The sequence below is a fragment of the Rattus norvegicus genome, chromosome 15 (genome assembly GCF_021556685.1).
Source record: "Rattus norvegicus strain SHRSP/BbbUtx chromosome 15, alternate assembly SHRSP_T2T, whole genome shotgun sequence".
NCBI classification, from domain to species: domain Eukaryota; kingdom Metazoa; phylum Chordata; class Mammalia; order Rodentia; family Muridae; genus Rattus; species Rattus norvegicus.
This window is the reverse complement of record NC_141548.1, coordinates 49269171-49291698: the sequence shown is the minus strand read 5'-3', so window position 1 is coordinate 49291698 and position 22528 is coordinate 49269171.

Below are 22528 nucleotides of genomic sequence, written 5' to 3'. Positions count from 1 at the left end.
CTTTAGAAGTACGCATATTACAAGAGCCTGCTACAGGGAACTAACTGAATTCACAGAGAAACAGTGTTTCCGTTCCTTAAAACGCTGCTCTATTTTGAATAACAAGCTTATTACATGCGAATCCCATTGGGAACCAACTGAATTCACCATGATACTTAGAGTCCGTTCCTTAAAATGTTGTTACATATTGAAAAGCACACTCATACAAGCATGTCCCATTGGGAACTCACTGAATTCGCCTAGAAATTTTGATTCCATTCCTGAAAATTTTTCTATATCCCGAACAGTCCACTTATTACTACTGCGGCCTATTGGGAACTAACCGAATTCACTATGTTACTGAGATTCGGCACACCAAATTTTGATAAATCTTTACAAGTACGCATATTACAAGAGCCTGCTACTGGGAACTAACTGAATTCACAGAGAAACAGTGTTTCCGTTCCTTAAAACGCTGCTCTATCTTGAATAACAAGCTTATTACGTGCGAATCCTATTGGGAACCTACTGAATTCACCATGATACTTAGAGTCCGTTCCTTAAAATGTTTTTACATATTGAAAAGCACACTCATACAAGCATGTCCCATTGGGAACTCACTGAATTCGCCAGAAATTTTGATTCCATTCGTGAAAATTTTTCTATATCCCGAACAGTCCACTTATTACTACTGCGGCCTATTGGGAACTAACCGAATTCACCATGTTACTCAGATTCGGCACACCAAATTTGATAAATCTTTAGAAGTACGCATATTACAAGAGCCTGCTACTGGGAACTAACTGAATTCACAGAGAAACAGTGTTTCCATTCCTTAAAACGCTGCTCTATCTTGAATAACAAGCTTATTACATGCGAATCCCATTGGGAACCTACTGAATTCACCATGATACTTAGAGTCTGTTCCTTAAAATATTGTTACATATTGAAAAGCACACTCATACAAGCATGTCCCATTGGGAACTCACTGAATTCGCCTAGATATTTTGATTCCATTCGTGAATATTTTTCTATATCCCGAACAGTCCACTTATTACTACTGCGGCCTATTGGGAACTAACCGAATTCACCATGTTACTCAGATTCGGCAAACCAAATTTGATAAATCTTTAGAAGTACGCATATTACAAGAGCCTGCTACTGGGAACTAACTGAATTCACAGAGAAACAGTGTTTCCGTTCCTTAAAACTCTGCTCTATCTTGAATAACAAGTTTATTACATGCGAATCCTATTGGGAACCTACTGAATTCACCATGATACTTAGAGTCCGTTCCTTAAAATGTTGTTACATATTGAAAAGCACACTCATACAAGCATGTCCCTTTGGGAACTCACTGAATTCGCCTAGAAATTTTGATTCCATTCGTGAAAATTTTTCTATACCCGAACAGTCCACTTATTGCTACTGCGGCCTATTGGGAACTAACCGAATTCACCATGTTACTCAGATTCGGCACACCAAATTTTGATAAATCTTTAGAAGTACGCATATTACAAGAGCCTGCTACTGGGAACTAACTGAATTAACAGAGAAATAGTGTTTCCGTTCCTTAAAACGCTGCTCTATCTTGAATAACAAGCTTATTACATGCGAATCCCATTGGGAACCTACTGAATTCACCATGATACTTAGAGTCCGTTCCTTAAAACGTTGTTACATATTGGTAAGCACACTCATACAAGCATGTCCCGTTGGGAACTCACTGAATTCGCCTAGAAATATCATTCCATTCGTGAAAATTTTTCTATATCCCGAACAGTCCACTTATTACTACTGCGGCCTATTGGGAACTAACCGAATTCACCATGTTACTCAGAGTCGGCACACCATATTTTGATAAATCTTTAGAAGTACGCATATTACAAGAGCCTGCTACTGGGAACTAACTGAATTCACAGAGAAACAGTGTTTCCGTTCCTTAAAACGCTGCTCTATCTTGAATAACAAGCTTATTACATGCGAATCCCATTGGGAACCTACTGAATTCACCATAATACTTAGAGTCCGTTGCTTAAAATGTTGTTACATATTGAAAAGCACACTCATACAAGCATGTCCAATTGGGAACTCACTGAATTCGCCTAGAAATTTTGATTCCATTCGTGAAAATTTTTCTATATCCCGAACAGTCCACTTATTACTACTGCGGCCTATTTGGAACTAACCGAATTCACGATGTTACTCAGATTCGGCAAACCAAATTTGATAAATCTTTAGAAGTACGCATATTACAAGAGCCTGCTACTGGGAACTAACTGAATTCACAGAGAAACAGTGTTTCCGTTCCTTAAAATGCTGCTCTATCTTGAATAACAAGCTTATTACATGCGAATCCCATTGGGAACCTACTGAATTCACCATGATACTTAGAGTCCGTTCCTTAAAATGTTGTTACATATTGAAAAGCACACTCATACAAGCATGTCCTATTGGGAACTCACTGAATTCGCCTAGAAATTTTGATTCCATTCGTGAAAATTTTTCTATACCCGAACAGTCCACTTATTGCTACTGCGGCCTATTGGGAACTAACCGAATTCACCATGTTACTCAGATTCGGCACACCAAATTTTGATAAATCTTTAGAAGTACGCATATTACAAGAGCCTGCTACTGGGAACTAACTGAATTCACAGAGAAACAGTGTTTCCGTTCCTTAAAACGCTGCTCTATCTTGAATAACAAGCTTATTACATGCGAATCCCATTGGGAACCTACTGAATTCACCATGATACTTAGAGTCCGTTCCTTAAAATGTTGTTACATATTGGAAAGCACACTCATACAAGCATGTCCCATTGGGAACTCAATGAATTCGCCTAGAAATTTTGATTCCATTCGTGAAAATTTTTCTATATCCCGAACTGTCCACTTATTGCTACTGCGGCCTATTGGGAACTAAACGAATTCACCATGATACTCAGATTCGGCACACCAAATTTTGATAAATCTTTAGAAGTACGCATATTACAAGAGCCTGCTACTGGGAACTAACTGAATTCACAGAGAAACAGTGTTTCCGTTCCTTAAAACGCTGCTCTATCTTGAATAACAAGCTTATTATGTGCGAATCCTATTGGGAACCTACTGAATTCACCATGATACTTAGAGTCCGTTCCTTAAAATGTTGTTACATATTGAAAAGCACACTCATACAAGCATGTCCCATTGGGAACTCACTGAATTCGCCTAGAAATTTTGATTCCATTCGTGAAAATTTTTCTATATCCCGAACAGTCCACTTATTACTACTGCGGCCTATTGGGAACTAACCGAATTCACCATGTTACTCAGATTCGGCACACCAAATTTGATAATTCTTTAGAAGTACGCATATTACAAGAGCCTGCTACTGGGAACTAACTGAATTCACAGAGAAACAGTGTTTCCGTTCCTTAAAACGCTGCTCTATCTTGAATAACAAGCTTATTACATGCGAATCCTATTGGGAACTTACTGAATTCACCATGATACTTAGAGTCTGTTCCTTAAAATGTTGTTACATATTGAAAAGCACACTCATACAAGCATGTCCCATTGGGAACTCACTGAATTCGCCTAGAAATTTTGATTCCATTCGTGAAAATTTTTCTATATCCCGAACAGTCCACTTATTACTACTGCGGCCTATTGGGAACTAACCGAATTCACCATTTTACTCAGATTCGGCACACCAAATTTTGATAAATATTTAGAAGTACGCATATTACAAGAGCCTGCTACTGGGAACTAACTGAATTCACAGAGAAACAGTGTTTCCGTTCCTTAAAACGCTGCTCTATCTTGAATAACAAGCTTATTACATGCGAATCCCATTGGGAACCTACTGAATTCACAATAATAATTAGAGTCCGTTGCTTAAAATGTTGTTGCATATTGAAAAGCACACTCATACAAGCATGTCCAATTGGGAACTCACTGAATTCGCCTAGAAATTTTGATTCCATTCCTGAAAATTTTTCTATATCCCGAACAGTCCACTTATTACTACTGCGGCCTATTTGGAACTAACCGAATTCACGATGTTACTCAGATTCGGCAAACCAAATTTGATAAATCTTTAGAAGTACGCATATTACAAGAGCCTGCTACTGGGAACTAACTGAATTCACAGAGAAACAGTGTTTCCGTTCCTTAAAATGCTGCTCTATCTTGAATAACAAGCTTATTACATGCGAATCCCATTGGGAACCTACTGAATTCACCATGATACTTAGAGTCCGTTCCTTAAAATGTTGTTACATATTGAAAAGCACACTCATACAAGCATGTCCCATTGGGAACTCACTGAATTCGCCTAGAAATTTTGATTCCATTCGTGAAAATTTTTCTATATCCCGAACAGTCCACTTATTACTACTGCGGCCTATTGGGAACTAACCGAATTCACCATGTTACTCAGATTCGGCACACCAAATTTGATAATTCTTTAGAAGTACGCATATTACAAGAGCCTGCTACTGGGAACTAACTGAATTCACAGAGAAACAGTGTTTCCGTTCCTTAAAACGCTGCTCTATCTTGAATAACAAGCTTATTACATGCGAATCCCATTGGGAACCTACTGAATTCACCATGATACTTAGAGTCCGTTCCTTAAAATGTTGTTACATATTGGAAAGCACACTCATACAAGCATGTCCCATTGGGAACTCACTGAATTCGCCTAGAAATTTTGATTCCATTATTGAAAATTTTTCTATATCCCGAACTGTCCACTTATTGCTATTGCGGCCTATTGGGAACTAAACGAATTCACCATGATACTCAGATTCGGCACACCAAATTTTGATAAATCTTTAGAAGTACGCATATTACAAGAGCCTGCTACTGGGAACTAACTGAATTCACAGAGAAACAGTGTTTCCGTTCCTTAAAACGCTGCTCTATCTTGAATAACAAGCTTATTATGTGCGAATCCTATTGGGAACCTACTGAATTCACCATGATACTTAGAGTCCGTTCCTTAAAATGTTGTTACATATTGAAAAGCACACTCATACAAGCATGTCCCATTGGGAACTCACTGAATTCGCCTAGAAATTTTGATTCCATTCGTGAAAATTTTTCTATATCCCGAACAGTCCACTTATTACTACTGCGGCCTATTGGGAACTAACCAAATTCACCATGTTACTCAGATTCGGCACACCAAATTTGATAAATCTTTACAAGTACGCATATTACAAGAGCCTGCTACTGGGAACTAACTGAATTCACAGAGAAACAGTGTTTCCGTTCCTTAAAACGCTGCTCTATCTTGAATAACAAGCTTATTACATGCGAATCCTATTGGGAACTTACTGAATTCACCATGATACTTAGAGTCTGTTCCTTAAAATGTTGTTACATATTGAAAAGCACACTCATACAAGCATGTCCCATTGGGAACTCACTGAATTCGCCTAGAAATTTTGATTCCATTCGTGAAAATTTTTCTATATCCCGAACAGTCCACTTATTACTACTGCGGCCTATTGGGAACTAACCGAATTCACCATGTTACTCAGATTCGGCACACCAAATTTTGATAAATCTTTAGAAGTACGCATATTACAAGAGCCTGCTACTGGGAACTAACTGAATTCACAGAGAAACAGTGTTTCCGTTCCTTAAAACGCTGCTCTATCTTGAATAACAAGCTTATTACATGCGAATCCCATTGGGAACCTACTGAATTCACCATAATACTTAGAGTCCGTTGCTTAAAATGTTGTTACATATTGAAAAGCACACTCATACAAGCATGTCCAATTGGGAACTCACTGAATTCGCCTAGAAATTTTGATTCCATTCGTGAAAATTTTTCTATATCCCGAACAGTCCACTTATTACTACTGCGGCCTATTTGGAACTAACCGAATTCACGATATTACTCAGATTCGGCAAACCAAATTTGATAAATCTTTAGAAGTACGCATATTACAAGAGCCTGCTACTGGGAACTAACTGAATTCACAGAGAAACAGTGTTTCCGTTCCTTAAAATGCTGCTCTATCTTGAATAACAAGCTTATTACATGCGAATCCCATTGGGAACCTACTGAATTCACCATGATACTTAGAGTCCGTTCCTTAAAATGTTGTTATATATTGAAAAGCACACTCATACAAGCATGTCCCATTGGGAACTCACTGAATTCGCCTAGAAATTTTGATTCCATTCGTGAAAATTTTTCTATATCCCGAACAGTCCACTTATTACTACTGCGGCCTATTGGGAACTAACCGAATTCACCATGTTACTCAGATTCGGCACACCAAATTTGATAATTCTTTAGAAGTACGCATATTACAAGAGCCTGCTACTGGGAACTAACTGAATTCACAGAGAAACAGTGTTTCCGTTCCTTAAAACGCTGCTCTATCTTGAATAACAAGCTTATTACATGCGAATCCTATTGGGAACTTACTGAATTCACCATGATACTTAGAGTCTGTTCCTAAAAATGTTGTTACATATTGAAAAGCACACTCATACAAGCATGTCCCATTGGGAACTCACTGAATTCGCCTAGAAATTTTGATTCCATTCGTGAAAATTTTTATATATCCCGAACAGTCCACTTATAACTACTGCGGCCTATTTGGAACTAACCGAATTCACCATGTTACTCAGATTCGGCACACCAAATTTTGATAAATCTTTAGAAGTACGCATATTACAAGAGCCTGCTACTGGGAACTAACTGAATTCACAGAGAAACAGTGTTTCCGTTCCTTAAAACGCTGCTCTATCTTTGAATAACAAGCTTATTACATGCGAATCCTATTGGGAACCTACTGAATTCACAATGATACTTAGAGTCCGTTCCTTAAAATGTTGTTACATATTGAAAAGCACACTCATACAAGCATGTCCCTTTGGGAACTCACTGAATTCGCCTAGAAATTTTGATTCCATTCGTGAAAATTTTTCTATATCCGGAACAGTCCACTTATTACTACTGCAGCCTACTGGGATCTAACCGAATTCACCATGTTACTCAGATTGGGCTCAGGACATTTTGATTAATCTTTAGAAGTAGACATATTACAAGAGCCTGCTACTGGGACCTAACTGAATTCACAGAGAACCAGTGTTTCCGTTCCTTAAAACGTTGCTCTATCTTGAATAACAAGCTTATTACATGGGAATCCTATTGGGAACCTACTGAATTCACCATGGTACTTAGCGTCCGTCCCTTAAAATGTTCTTATATATTGAAAAGCACACTCATACAAGCATGTCCCATTGGGAACTCACTGAATTCGCCTAGCAATTTTGATTCCATTCGTGAAAATTTTTCTATATCCCGAACAGTCCACTTATTACTACTGCGGCCTATTGGGAACTAAACGAATTCACCATGTTACTCAGATTCGGCACACCAAATTTTGATAAATCTTTAGAAGTACGCATATTAGAAGAGCCTGCAACTGGGAACTAACTGAATTCACAGAAACAGTGTTTCCCTTCCTTAAAACGCTGCTCTATCTTGAATAACAAACTTATTACATGCGAATCCTATTGGGAAACTACTGAATTCACCATGGTACTTAGAGTCGGTTCCTTAAAATGTTGTTACGTATTGAAAAGCACACTAATACAGGCATGTCCCATTGGGAACTCACTGAATTCGCCTAGAAATTTTGATTCCATTCGTGAAAATTTTTCTATATCCCGAACAGTCCACTTATTACTACTGCGGCCTATTGGGAACTAACCGAATTCATCATGTTACTCAGATTCGGCACACCAAATTTTGATAAATCTTTAGCAGTACGCATATTACAAGAGCCTGCTACTGGGAACTAACTGAATTCACAGAGAAACAGTGTTTCCGTTCCTTAAAACGTTGCGTTATATTGAATAACAAGCTTATTACGTGGGAATCCTATTGGGAACCTACTGAATTCACCATGGTACTTAGCGTCCGTCCCTTAAAATGTTGTTATATATTGAAAAGCACACTCATACAAGCATGTCCCATTGGGAACTCAGTGAATTCGCCTAGAAATTTTGATTCCATTCGTGAAAATTTTTCTATATCCCAAACAGTCCACTTATTACTACTGCGGCCTATTGGGAACTAACCGAATTCACCATGTTACTCAGATTCGGCTCGGGAAATTTTAATAAAACTTTAGAAGTAGACATATTACAAGAGCCTGCTACTGGGAACTAACTGAATTCACAGAAAAACAGTGTTTTCGTTCCTTAAAAGGTTGCTCTATCTTGAATAACAAGCTTATTACATGAGAATCCTATTGGGAACCTACTGAATTCACCATGATACTTAGCGTCCGTTCCTTAAAATGTTGTTATATATTGAAAAGAACACTCATACAAGCATGTCCCATTGGGAACTCACTGAATTCGCCTAGAAATTTTGATTCCATTCGTGAAAATTTTTCTATATCCCGAACAGTCCACTTTTTACTACTGCGGCCTACTGGGATCTAACCGAATTCACCATGTTACTCAGATTGGGCTCAGGAAATTTTGATTAATCTTTAGAAGTAGACAAATTACAAGAGCCTCTACTGGGACCTAACTGAATTCACAGAGAAACAGTGTTTCCGTTCCTTAAAACGTTGCTCTATCTTGAATAACAAGCTTATTACATGAGAATCCTACTGGGAACCTACTGAATTCACAATGATACTTAGGGTCCGTTCCTTAAAATGTTGTTACATATTGAAAAGCACACTCATACAAGCATGTCCCATTGGGAACTCACTGAATTCGCCTAGAAATTTTGATTCCATTCGTGAAAATTTTTCTATATCCCGAACAGTCCACTTATTACTACTGCGGCCTATTGGGAACTAACCGAATTCACCATGTTACTCACATTAGCACACCAAATTTTGATAAATCTTTAGAAGTACGAATATTACAAAGCCTGCTACTGGGAACTAACTGAATTCACAGAGAAACAGTGTTTCCGTTCCTTAAAATGCTGCTCTATCTTGAATAACTAGCTTATTACATGCGAATCCTATTGGGAACCTACTGAATTCACCATGATGCTTAGAGTCCGTTCCTTAAAATGTTGTTACATATTGAAAAGCACACTCATACAATCATGTCCCATTGGGAACTCACTGAATTCGCCTAGAAATTTTGATTCCATTCGTGAAAATTTTTCTATATCCTGAACAGTCCACTTATTACTACTGCGGCCTATTGGGAACTTACCGAATTCACCATGTTACTCAGACTCGGCTCAGGAAATTTTGATAAAACTTTAGAAGTAGACATATTACAAGAGCCTGCTACTGGGAACTAACGAATTCACAGAGAAACAGTGTTTCCGTTCCTTAAAACGTTGCTCCATCTTGAATAACAAGCTTATTACATGAGAATCCTACAGGGATCCTACTGAATTCACCATGATACTTAGCGTCCGTTCCTTAAAATATTGTTACATATTGAAAAGCAAACTCATACAAGCATGTCCCATTGGGAACTCACTGAATTCGCCTAGAAATTTTGATTCCATTCGTGAAAATTTTTCTACATCCCGAACAGTCCACTTTTTACTACTGCGGCCTATTGGGAACTAACCGAATTCACCATGTTACTCAGATTCGGCACACCAAATTTTGATAAATCTTTAGCAGTACGCATATTACAAGAGCCTGCTACTGGGAACTAACTGAATTCACAGAGAAACAGTGTTTCCGTTCCTTAAAACGTTGCGTTATCTTGAATAACAAGCTTATTACGTGGGAATCCTATTGGGAACCTACTGAATTCACCATGGTACTTAGCGTAAGTCCCTTAAAATGTTGTTATATATTGAAAAGCACACTCATACAAGCATGTCCCATTGGGAACTCAGTGAATTCGCCTAGAAATTTTGTTTCCATTCGTGAAAATTTTTCTATATCCCAAACAGTCCACTTATTACTACTGCGGCCTATTGGGAACTAACCGAATTCACCATGTTACTCAGATTCGGCTCGGGAAATTTTAATAAAACTTTAGAAGTAGACATATTACAAGAGCCTGCTACTGGGAACTAACTGAATTCACAGAAAAACAGTGTTTTCGTTCCTTAAAAGGTTGCTCTATCTTGAATAACAAGCTTATTACATGAGAATCCTATTGGGAACCTACTGAATTCACCATGATACTTAGCGTCCGTTCCTTAAAATGTTGTTATATATTGAAAAGCACACTCATACAAGCATGTCCCATTGGGAACTCACTGAATTCGCCTAGAAATATTGATTCCATTCGTGAAAATTTTTCTATATCCCGAACAGTCCACTTTTTACTACTGCGGCCTACTGGGATCTAACCGAATTCACCATGTTACTCAGATTGGGCTCAGGAAATTTTGATTAATCTTTAGAAGTAGACATATTACAAGAGCCTCTACTGGGACCTAACTGAATTCACAGAGAAACAGTGTTTCCGTTCCTTAAAACGTTGCTCTATCTTGAATAACAAGCTTATTACATGAGAATCCTACTGGGAACCTACTGAATTCACAATGATACTTAGGGTCCGTTCCTTAAAATGTTGTTACATATTGAAAAGCACACTCATACAAGCATGTCCCATTGGGAACTCACTGAATTCGCCTAGAAATTTTGATTCCATTCGTGAAAATTTTTCTATATCCCGAACAGTCCACTCATTACTACTGCGGCCTATTTGGAACTAACCGAATTCACCATGTTACTCACTTTAGCACACCAAATTTTGATAAATCTTTAGAAGTACGAATATTACAAAGCCTGCTACTGGGAACTAACTGAATTCACAGAGAAACAGTGTTTCCGTTCCTTAAAATGCTGCTCTATCTTGAATAACAAGCTTATTACATGCGAATCCTATTGGGAACCTACTGAATTCACCATGATGCTTAGAGTCCGTTCCTTAAAATGTTGTTACATATTGAAAAGCACACTCATACAATCATGTCCCATTGGGAACTCACTGAATTCGCCTAGAAATTTTGATTCCATTCGTGAAAATTTTTCTATATCCTGAACAGTCCACTTATTACTACTGCGGCCTATTGGGAACTTACCGAATTCACCATGTTACTCAGACTCGGCTCAGGAAATTTTGATAAAACTTTAGAAGTAGACATATTACAAGAGCCTGCTTCTGGGAACTAACGAATTCACAGAGAAACAGTGTTTCCGTTCCTTAAAACGTTGCTCCATCTTGAATAACAAGCTTATTACATGAGAATCCTACAGGGATCCTACTGAATTCACCATGATACTTAGCGTCCGTTCCTTAAAATATTGTTACATATTGAAAAGCAAACTCATACAAGCATGTCCCATTGGGAACTCACTGAATTCGCCTAGAAATTTTGATTCCATTCGTGAAAATTTTTCTACATCCCGAACAGTCCACTTTTTACTACTGCGGCCTATTGGGAACTAACCGAATTCACCATGTTACTCAGATTCGGCACACCAAATTTTGATAAATCTTTACAAGTACGCATATTACAAGAGCCTGCTACAGGGAACTAACTGAATTCACAGAGAAACAGTGTTTCCGTTCCTTAAAACGTTGCGTTATCTTGAATAACAAGCTTATTACATGGGAATCCAATTGGGAACCTACTGAATTCACCGGGTACTTAGCGTCCGTCCCTTAAAATGTTGTTATATATTGAAAAGCACACTCATACAAGCATGTCCCATTGGGAACTCAGTGAATTCGCCTAGAAATTTTGATTCCATTCGTGAAAATTTTTCTATATCCCAAACAGTCCACTTATTACTACTGCGGCCTATTGGGAACTAACCGAATTCACCATGTTACTCAGATTCGGCTCGGGAAATTTTAATAAAACTTTAGAAGTAGACATATTACAAGAGCCTGCTACTGGGAACTAACTGAATTCACAGAAAAACAGTGTTTTCGTTCCTTAAAACGTTGCTCTATCTTGAATAACAAGCTTATTACATGCGAATCCTATTGGGAACCTACTGAATTCACCATGATACTTAGCGTCCGTTCCTTAAAATGTTGTTATATATTGAAAAGCACACTCATACAAGCATGTCCCATTGGGAACTCACTGAATTCGCCTAGAAATTTTGATTCCATTCGTGAAAATTTTTCTATATCCCGAACAGTCCACTTTTTACTACTGCGGCCTACTGGGATCTAACCGAATTCACCATGATACTAAGATTGGGCTCAGGAAATTTTGATTAATCTTTAGAAGTAGACATATTACAAGAGCCTGCTACTGGGAACTAACTGAATTCACAGAGAAACAATGTTTCCGTTCCTTAAAACGTTGCTCTATCTTGAATAACAAGCTTATTACATGAGGATCCTACTGGGAACCTATTGTATTCACAATGATACTTAGAGTCCGTTCCTTAAAATGTTGTTACATATTGAAAAGCACACTCATACAAGCATGTCCCATTGGGAACTCACTGAATTCGCCTAGAAATTTTGATTCCATTCGTGAAAATTTTTCTATATCCCGAACAGTCCACTTATTACTACTGCGGCCTATTGGGAACTAACCGAATTCATCATGTTACTCAGATTCGGCACACCAAATTTTGATAAATCTTTAGAAGTACGCATATTAGAAGAGCCTGCAACTGGGAACTAACTGAATTCACAGAAACAGTGTTTCCCTTCCTTAAAACGCTGCTCTATCTTGAATAACAAGCTTATTACATGCGAATCCTACTGGGAAACTACTGAATTCACCATGGTACTTAGAGTCGGTTCCTTAAAATGTTGTTACGTATTGAAAAGCACACTAATACAGGCATGTCCCATTGGGAACTCACTGAATTCGCCTAGAAATTTTGATTCCATTCGTGAAAATTTTTCTATATCCCGAACAGTCCACTTATTACTACTGCGGCCTATTGGGAACTAACAGAATTCACCATGTTACTCAGATTCGGAACACCAAATTTTGATAAATCTTTAGAAGTAGGCATATTAGAAGAGCCTGCCACTGGGAACTAACTGAATTCACAGAAACAGTGTTTCCCTTCCTTAAAACGTAGCTCTATCTTGAATAACAAGCTTATTACATGCGAATCCTATTGGGAAACTACTGAATTCACCATGATACTTAGAGTCCGTTCCTTAAAATATTGTTATATATTGAAAAGCACACTCATACAAGCATGTCCCATGGAAACTCACTGAATTCGCCTAGAAATTTAGATTCCATTCGTGAAAATTTTTCTATATCCCGAACAGTCCACTTATTACTACTGCGGCCTATTGGGAACTAACCGAATTCACCATGTTAATCAGATTTGGCTCAGGATATTTTGATAAATCTTTAGAAGTAGACATATTACAAGAGCCTGCTAGTGGGAACTAACTGAATTCACAGAGAAACAGTGTTTCCGTTCCTTAAAACGTTGCTCTATCTTGAATAACAAGCTTATTACATGAGAATCCTACTGGGAACCTACTGAATTCACCATGATACTTAGCGCCCGTTCCTTAAAATGTTGTTACATATTGAAAAGCACACTCATACAAGCATGTCCCATTGGGAACTCACTGAATTCGCCTAGAAATTTTGATTCCATTCGTGAAAATTTTTCTATATCCCAAACAGTCCACTTTTTACTACTGCGGCCTATTGGGATCTAACCGAATTCACCATGTTACTCAGATTGGGCTCAGGAAATTTTGATTAATCTTTAGAAGTAGACTTATTACAAGAGCCTGCTACTGGGAACTAACTGAATTCACAGAGAAACAGTGTTTCCGTTCCTTAAAACGTTGCTCTATCTTGAATAACATGCTTATTACCTGGGAATCCTATTGGGAACCTACTGAATTCACCATGGTACTTAGCGTCCGTCCCTTAAAATGTTCTTATATATTGAAAAGCACACTCATACAAGCATATCCCATTGGGAACTGACTGAATTCGCCTAGAAATTTTGATTCCATTCGTGAAAATTTTTCTATATCCCAAACAGTCCACTTATTACTACTGCGGCCTATTGGGAACTAACCGAATTCACCATGTTACTGAGATTCGGCTCGGGAAATTTTGATAAAACTTTAGAAGTAGACATATTACAAGAGCCTGCTACTGGGAACTAACGAATTCACAGAGAAACAGTGTTTCCGTTCCTTAAAACGTTGCTCCATCTTGAATAACAAGCTTATTACATGAGAATCCTACAGGGATCCTACTGAATTACCATGATACTTATCGTCCGTTCCTTAAAATATTGTTACATATTGAAAAGCAAACTCATACAAGGATGTCCCATTGGGAACTCACTGAATTCGCCTAGAAATTTTGATTCCATTCGTGAAAATTTTACTATATCCCGAACAGTCCACTTATTACTACTGCGGCCTATTGGGAACTAACCGAATTCACCATGTTACTCAGATTCGGCACACCAAATTTTGATAAATCTTTACAAGTACGCATATTACAAGAGCCTGCTACTGGGAACTAACTGAATTCACAGAGAAACAGTGTTTCCGTTCCTTAAAACGCTGCTCTATCTTGAATAACAAGCTTATTAGATGCGAATCCCATTGGGAACCTACTGAATTCACCATGATACTTAGAGTCCGTTCCTTAAAATGTTGTTACATATTGAAAAGCACACTCATACAAGCATGTCCCATTGGGAACTCACTGAATTCGCCTAGAAATTTTGATTCCATTCGTGAAAATTTTTCTATATCCCGAACAGTCCACTTATTACTACTGCGGCCTATTGGGAACTAACCGAATTCACCATGTTAATCAGATTTGGCTCAGGATATTTTGATAAATCTTTAGAAGTAGACATATTACAAGAGCCTGCTAGTGGAAACTAACTGAATTCACAGAGAAACAGTGTTTCCGTTCCTTAAAACGTTGCTCTATCTTGAATAACAAGCTTATTACATGAGAATCCTACTGGGAACCTACTGAATTCACCATGATACTTAGCGTCCGTTCCTTAAAATGTTGTTACATATTAAAAGCACACTCATACAAGCATGTCCCATTGGGAACTCACTGAATTCGCCTAGAAATTTTGATTCCATTCGTGAAAATTTTTCTATATCCCAAACATTCCACTTATTACTACTGCGGCCTATTGCGATCTAACCGAATTCACCATGTTACTCAGATTGGGCTCAGGAAATTTTGATTAATCTTTAGAAGTAGACTTATTACAAGAGCCTGCTACTGGGAACTAACTGAATTCACAGAGAAACAGTGTTTCCGTTCCTTAAAACGTTGCTCTATCTTGAATAACAAGCTTATTACATGGGAATCCTATTGGGAACCTACTGAATTCACCATGGTACTTAGCGTCCGTCCCTTAAAATGTTCTTATATATTGAAAAGCACACTCATACAAGCATGTCCCATTGGGAACTGACTGAATTCGCCTAGAAATTTTGATTACATTCGTGAAAATTTTTCTATATCCCAAACAGTCCACTTATTACTACTGCGGCCTATTGGGAACTAACCGAATTCACCATGTTACTCAGATTCGGCACACCAAATTTTGATAAATCTTTAGAAGTACGCATATTAGAAGAGTCTGGTACTGGGAACTAACTGAATTCACAGAGAAACAGTTTTTCCGTTCCTTAAAACGTTGCTCTATCTTGAATAACAAGCTTACTACATGCGAATCCTATTGGGAACCTACTGAATTCACCATGATACTTAGAGTCCGTTCCTTAAAATGTTGTTACATATTGAAAAGCACACTCATACAAGCATGTCCCATTGGGAACTCACTGAATTCGCCTATAAATTTTGATTCCATTCGGGAAAATTTTTCTATATCCCAAACAGTCCACTTATTACTACTGCGGCCTATTGGGAACTAACCGAATTCACCATGTTACTGAGATTCGGCTCGGGAAATTTTGATAAAACTTTAGAAGTAGACATATTACAAGAGCCTGCTACTGGGAACTAACGAATTCACAGAGAAACAGTGTTTCCGTTCCTTAAAACGTTGCTCCATCTTGAATAACAAGCTTATTACATGAGAATCCTACAGGGATCCTACTGAATTACCATGATACTTAGCGTCCGTTCCTTAAAATATTGTTACATATTGAAAAGCAAACTCATACAAGGATGTCCCATTGGGAACTCACTGAATTCGCCTAGTAATTTTGATTCCATTCGTGAAAATTTTACTATATCCCGAACAGTCCACTTATTACTACTGCGGTCTATTGGGAACTAACCGAATTCACCATGTTACTCAGATTCGGCACACCAAATTTTGATAAATCTTTAGAAGTACGCATATTACAAGAGCCTGCTACTGGGAACTAACTGAATTCACAGAGAAATAGTGTTTCCGTTCCTTAAAACGTTGCTCTATCTTGAATAACATGCTTATCACATGGGAATCCTATTGGGAACCTACTGAATTCACCATGGTACTTAGCGTCCGTCCCTTAAAATGTTGTTATATATTGAAAAGCACACTCATACAAGCATGTCCCATTGGGAACTCACTGAATTCGCCTAGAAATTTTGATTCCATTCGTGAAAATTTTTCTATATCCCGAACAGTCCACTTATTACTACTGCGGCCTACTGGGATCTAACCGAATTCACCATGTTACTCAGATTGGGCTCAGGAAATTTTGATTAATCTTTAGAAGTAGACATATTACACGAGCCTGCTACTAGGACCCAAATGAATTCACAGAGAAACAGTGTTTCTGTTCCTTAAAACGTTGCTCTATCTTGAATAACAAGCTTATTACATGAGAATCCTACTGGGAACCTACTGAATTCACCATGATACTTAGAGTCCGTTCCTTAAAATGTTGTTACATATTGAAAAGCACACTCATACAAGCATGTCCCATTGGGAACTCACTGAATTCGCCAGGAAATTTTGATTCCATTCGTGAAAATTTTTCTATACCCGAACAGTCCACTTATTGCTACTGTGGCCTATTGGGAACTAACCGAATTCACCATGTTACTCAGATTCGGCACACCAAATTTGATAAATCTTTAGAAGTACGCATATTACAAGAGCCTGCTACTGGGAACTAACTGAATTAACAGAGAAATAGTGTTTCCGTTCCTTAAAACGCTGCTCTATCTTGAATAACAAGCTTATTACAGGCGAATCCCATTGGGAACCTACTGAATTCACCATGATACTTAGAGTCCGTTCCTTAAAATGTTGTTACATATTGAAAAGCACACTCATACAAGCATGTCCCATTGGGAACTCACTGAATTCGCCTAGAAATTTGATTCCATTCGTGAAAATTTTTCTATATCCCGAACAGTCCACTTATTACTACTGCGGCCTATTGGGAACTAACCGAATTCACCATGTTACTCAGATTCGGCACACCAAATTTGATAAATCTTTAGAAGTACGCATATTACAAGAGCCTGCACTGGGAACTAACTGAATTCACAGAGAAACAGTGTTTCCGTTCCTTAAAACGCTGCTCTATCTTGAATAACAAGCTTATTACATGCGAATCCCATTGGGAACCTACTGAATTCACCATGATACTTAGAGTCCGTTCCTTAAAATGTTGTTACATATCGAAAAGCACACTCATACAAGCATGTCCCATTGGGAACTCACTGAATTCGCCTAGAAATTTTGATTCCATTCGTGAAAATTTTTCTATATCCCGAACAGTCCACTTATTACTACTGCGGCCTATTGGGAACTAACCGAATTCACCATGTTACTCAGATTCGGCACACCAAATTTTGATAAATCTTAAGAAGTACGCATATTACAAGAGCCTGCTACTGGGAACTAATTGAATTCACAGAGAAACAGTGTTTCCGTTCCTTAAAACGCTGCTCTATCTTGAATAACAAGCTTATTACATGCGAATCCTATTGGGAACCAACTGAATTCACCATGATACTTAGAGTCCGTTCCTTAAAATGTTGTTACATATTGAAAAGCACACTCATACAAGCATGTCCCATTGGGAACTCACTGAATTCGCCTAGAAATTTTGATTCCATTCGTGAAAATTTTTCTATATCCCGAACAGTCCACTTATTACTACTGCGGCCTATTGGGAACTAACCGAATTCACCATGTTACTCTGATTCGGCACAACAAATTTTGATAAATCTTTAGAAGTACGCATATTACAAGAGCCTGCTACTGGGAACTAAATGAATTCACAGAGAAACAGTGTTTCCGTTCCTTAAAACGCTGCTCTATCTTGAAGAACAAGCTTATTACATGCGAATCCTATTGGGAACCTACTGAATTCACCATGATACTTAGAGTCCGTTCCTTAAAATGTTGTTACAAATTGAAAAGCACACTCATAGAAGCATGTCCCATTGGGAACTCACTGAATTCGCCTAGAAATTTTGATTCCATTCGTGAAAATTTTTCTATATCCCGAACAGTCCACTTATTACTACTGCGGCCTATTGGGAACTAACCGAATTCACCATGTTACTCAGATTCGGCACACCAAATTTTGATAAATCTTTAGAAGTACGCATATTACAAGAGCCTGCTACAGGGAACTAACTGAATTCACAGAGAAACAGTGTTTCCGTTCCTTAAAACGCTGCTCTATTTTGAATAACAAGCTTATTACATGCGAATCCCATTGGGAACCAACTGAATTCACATTGATACTTAGAGTCCGTTCCTTAAAATGTTGTTACATATTGAAAAGCACACTCATACAAGCATGTCCCATTGGGAACTCACTGAATTCGCCTAGAAATTTTGATTCCATTCCTGAAAATTTTTCTATATCCCGAACAGTCCACTTATTACTACTGCGGCCTATTGGGAACTAACCGAATTCACTATTTTACTGAGATTCGGCACACCAAATTTTGATAAATCTTTACAAGTACGCATATTACAAGAGCCTGCTACTGGGAACTAACTGAATTCACAGAGAAACAGTGTTTCCGTTCCTTAAAACGCTGCTCTATCTTGAATAACAAGCTTATTACGTGCGAATCCTATTGGGAAACTACTGAATTCACCATGATACTTAGAGTCCGTTCCTTAAAATGTTGTTACATATTGAAAAGCACACTCATACAAGCATGTCCCATTGGGAACTCACTGAATTCGCCAGAAATTTTGATTCCATTCGTGAAAATTTTTCTATATCCCGAACAGTCCACTTATTACTACTGCGGCCTATTGGGAACTAACCGAATTCACCATGTTACTCAGATTCGGCACACCAAATTTGATAAATCTTTAGAAGTACGCATATTACAAGAGCCTGCTACTGGGAACTAACTGAATTCACAGAGAAACAGTGTTTCCATTCCTTAAAACGCTGCTCTATCTTGAATAACAAGCTTATTACATGCGAATCCCATTGGGAACCTACTGAATTCACCATGATACTTAGAGTCTGTTCCTTAAAATATTGTTACATATTGAAAAGCACACTCATACAAGCATGTCCCATTGGGAACTCACTGAATTCGCCTAGATATTTTGATTCCATTCGTGAAAATTTTTCTATATCCCGAACAGTCCACTTATTACTACTGCGGCCTATTGGGAACTAACCGAATTCACCATGTTACTCAGATTCGGCAAACCAAATTTGATAAATCTTTAGAAGTACGCATATTACAAGAGCCTGCTACTGGGAACTAACTGAATTCACAGAGAAACAGTGTTTCCGTTCCTTAAAACTCTGCTCTATCTTGAATAACAAGTTTATTACATGCGAATCCAATTGGGAACCTACTGAATTCACCATGATACTTAGAGTCCGTTCCTTAAAATGTTGTTACATATTGAAAAGCACACTCATACAAGCATGTCCCTTTGGGAACTCACTGAATTCGCCTAGAAATTTTGATTCCATTCGTGAAAATTTTTCTATACCCGAACAGTCCACTTATTGCTACTGCGGCCTATTGGGAACTAACCGAATTCACCATGTTACTCAGATTCGGCACACCAAATTTTGATAAATCTTTAGAAGTACGCATATTACAAGAGCCTGCTACTGGGAACTAACTGAATTAACAGAGAAATAGTGTTTCCGTTCCTTAAAACGCTGCTCTATCTTGAATAACAAGCTTATTACATGCGAATCCCATTGGGAACCTACTGAATTCACCATGATACTTAGAGTCCGTTCCTTAAAACGTTGTTACATATTGGTAAGCACACTCATACAAGCATGTCCCGTTGGGAACTCACTGAATTCGCCTAGAAATTTGATTCCATTCGTGAAAATTTTTCTATATCCCGAACAGTCCACTTATTACTACTGCGGCCTATTGGGAACTAACCGAATTCACCATGTTACTCAGATTCGGCACACCAAATTTTGATAAATCTTTAGAAGTACGCATATTACAAGAGCCTGCTACTGGGAACTAACTGAATTCACAGACAAACAGTGTTTCCGTTCCTTAAAACGCTGCTCTATCTTGAATAACAAGCTTATTACATGCGAATCCTATTGGGAACCAACTGAATTCACCATGATACTTAGAGTCCGTTCCTTAAAATGTTGTTACATATTGAAAAGCACACTCAAACAAGCATGTCCCATTGGGAACTCACTGAATTCGCCTAGAAATTTTGATTCCATTCGTGAAATTTTTCTATATCCCGAACAGTCCACTTATTACTACTGCGGCCTATTGGGAACTAACCGAATTCACCATGTTACTCAGATTCGGCACACCAAATTTTGATAAATCTTTAGAAGTACGCATATTACAAGAGCCTGCTAATGGGAACTATCTGAAATCACAGAAAACAGTGTTTCCGTTCCTTAAAACGCTGCTCTATCTTGAATAACAAGCTTATTACGTGCGAATCCTATTGGGAACCTACTGAATTCACCATGATACTTAGAGTCCGTTCCTTAAAATGTTGTTACATATTGAAAAGCACACTCATACAAGCATGTCCCATTGGGAACTCACTGAATTCGCCTAGAAAATTTGATTCCATTCGTGAAAATTTTTCTATATCCCGAACAGTCCACTTATTACTACTGCGGCCTATTGGGAACTAACCGAATTCACCATGTTACTCAGATTCGGCACACCAAATTTGATAAATCTTTAGAAGTACGCATATTACAAGAGCCTGCTACTGGGAACTAACTGAATTCACAGAGAAACAGTGTTTCCGTTCCTTAAAACGCTGCTCTATCTTGAATAACAAGCTTATTACATGCGAATCCTATTGGGAACCTACTGAATTCACCATGATACTTAGAGTCCGTTCCTTAAAATGTTGTTACATATTGAAAAGCACACTCATACAAGCATGTCCCATTGGGAACTCACTGAATTCGCCTAGAAATTTTGATTCCATTCGTGAAAATTTTTCTATATCCCGAACAGTCCACTTATTACTACTGCGGCCTATTGGGAACTAACCAAATTCACAATGTTACTCAGATTCGCAACACCAAATTATGATAAATCTTTAGAAGTACGCATATTACAAGAGCCTGCTACTGGGAACTAACTGAATTCACAGAGAAACAGTGTTTCTGTTCCTTAAAACGCTGCTCTATCTTGAATAACAAGCTTATTACATGCGAATCCTATTGGGAAACTACTGAATTCACCATGACACTTAGAGTCCGTTCTTAAAATGTTGTTACATATTGAAAAGCACACTCATACACGCATGTCCCATTGGGAACTCACTGAATTCACCTAGAAATTTTGATTCCATTCGTGAAAATTTTTCTATATCCCGAACAGTCCACTTATTACTACTGCGGCCTATTGGGAACTAACCGAATTCATCATGTTACTCAGATTCGGCACACCAAATTTTGATAAATCTTTAGAAGTACGCATATTAGAAGAGCCTGCACCTGGGAACTAACTGAATTCACAGAAACAGTGTTTCCCTTCCTTAAAACGCTGCTCTATCTTGAATAACAAGCTTATTACATGCGAATCCTACTGGGAAACTACTGAATTCACCATGGTACTTAGAGTCGGTTCCTTAAAATGTTGTTACGTATTGAAAAGCACACTAATACAGGCATGTCCCATTGGGAACTCACTGAATTCGCCTAGAAATTTTGATTCCATTCGTGAAAATTTTTCTATATCCCGAACAGTCCACTTATTACTACTGCGGCCTATTGGGAACTAACAGAATTCACCATGTTACTCAGATTCGGAACACCAAATTTTGATAAATCTTTAGAAGTAGGCATATTAGAAGAGCCTGCCACTGGGAACTAACTGAATTCACAGAAACAGTGTTTCCCTTCCTTAAAACGTAGCTCTATCTTGAATAACAAGCTTATTACATGCGAATCCTATTGGGAAACTACTGAATTCACCATGATACTTAGAGTCCGTTCCTTAAAATATTGTTATATATTGAAAAGCACACTCATACAAGCATGTCCCATGGAAACTCACTGAATTCGCCTAGAAATTTAGATTCCATTCGTGAAAATTTTTCTATATCCCGAACAGTCCACTTATTACTACTGCGGCCTATTGGGAACTAACCGAATTCACCATGTTAATCAGATTTGGCTCAGGATATTTTGATAAATCTTTAGAAGT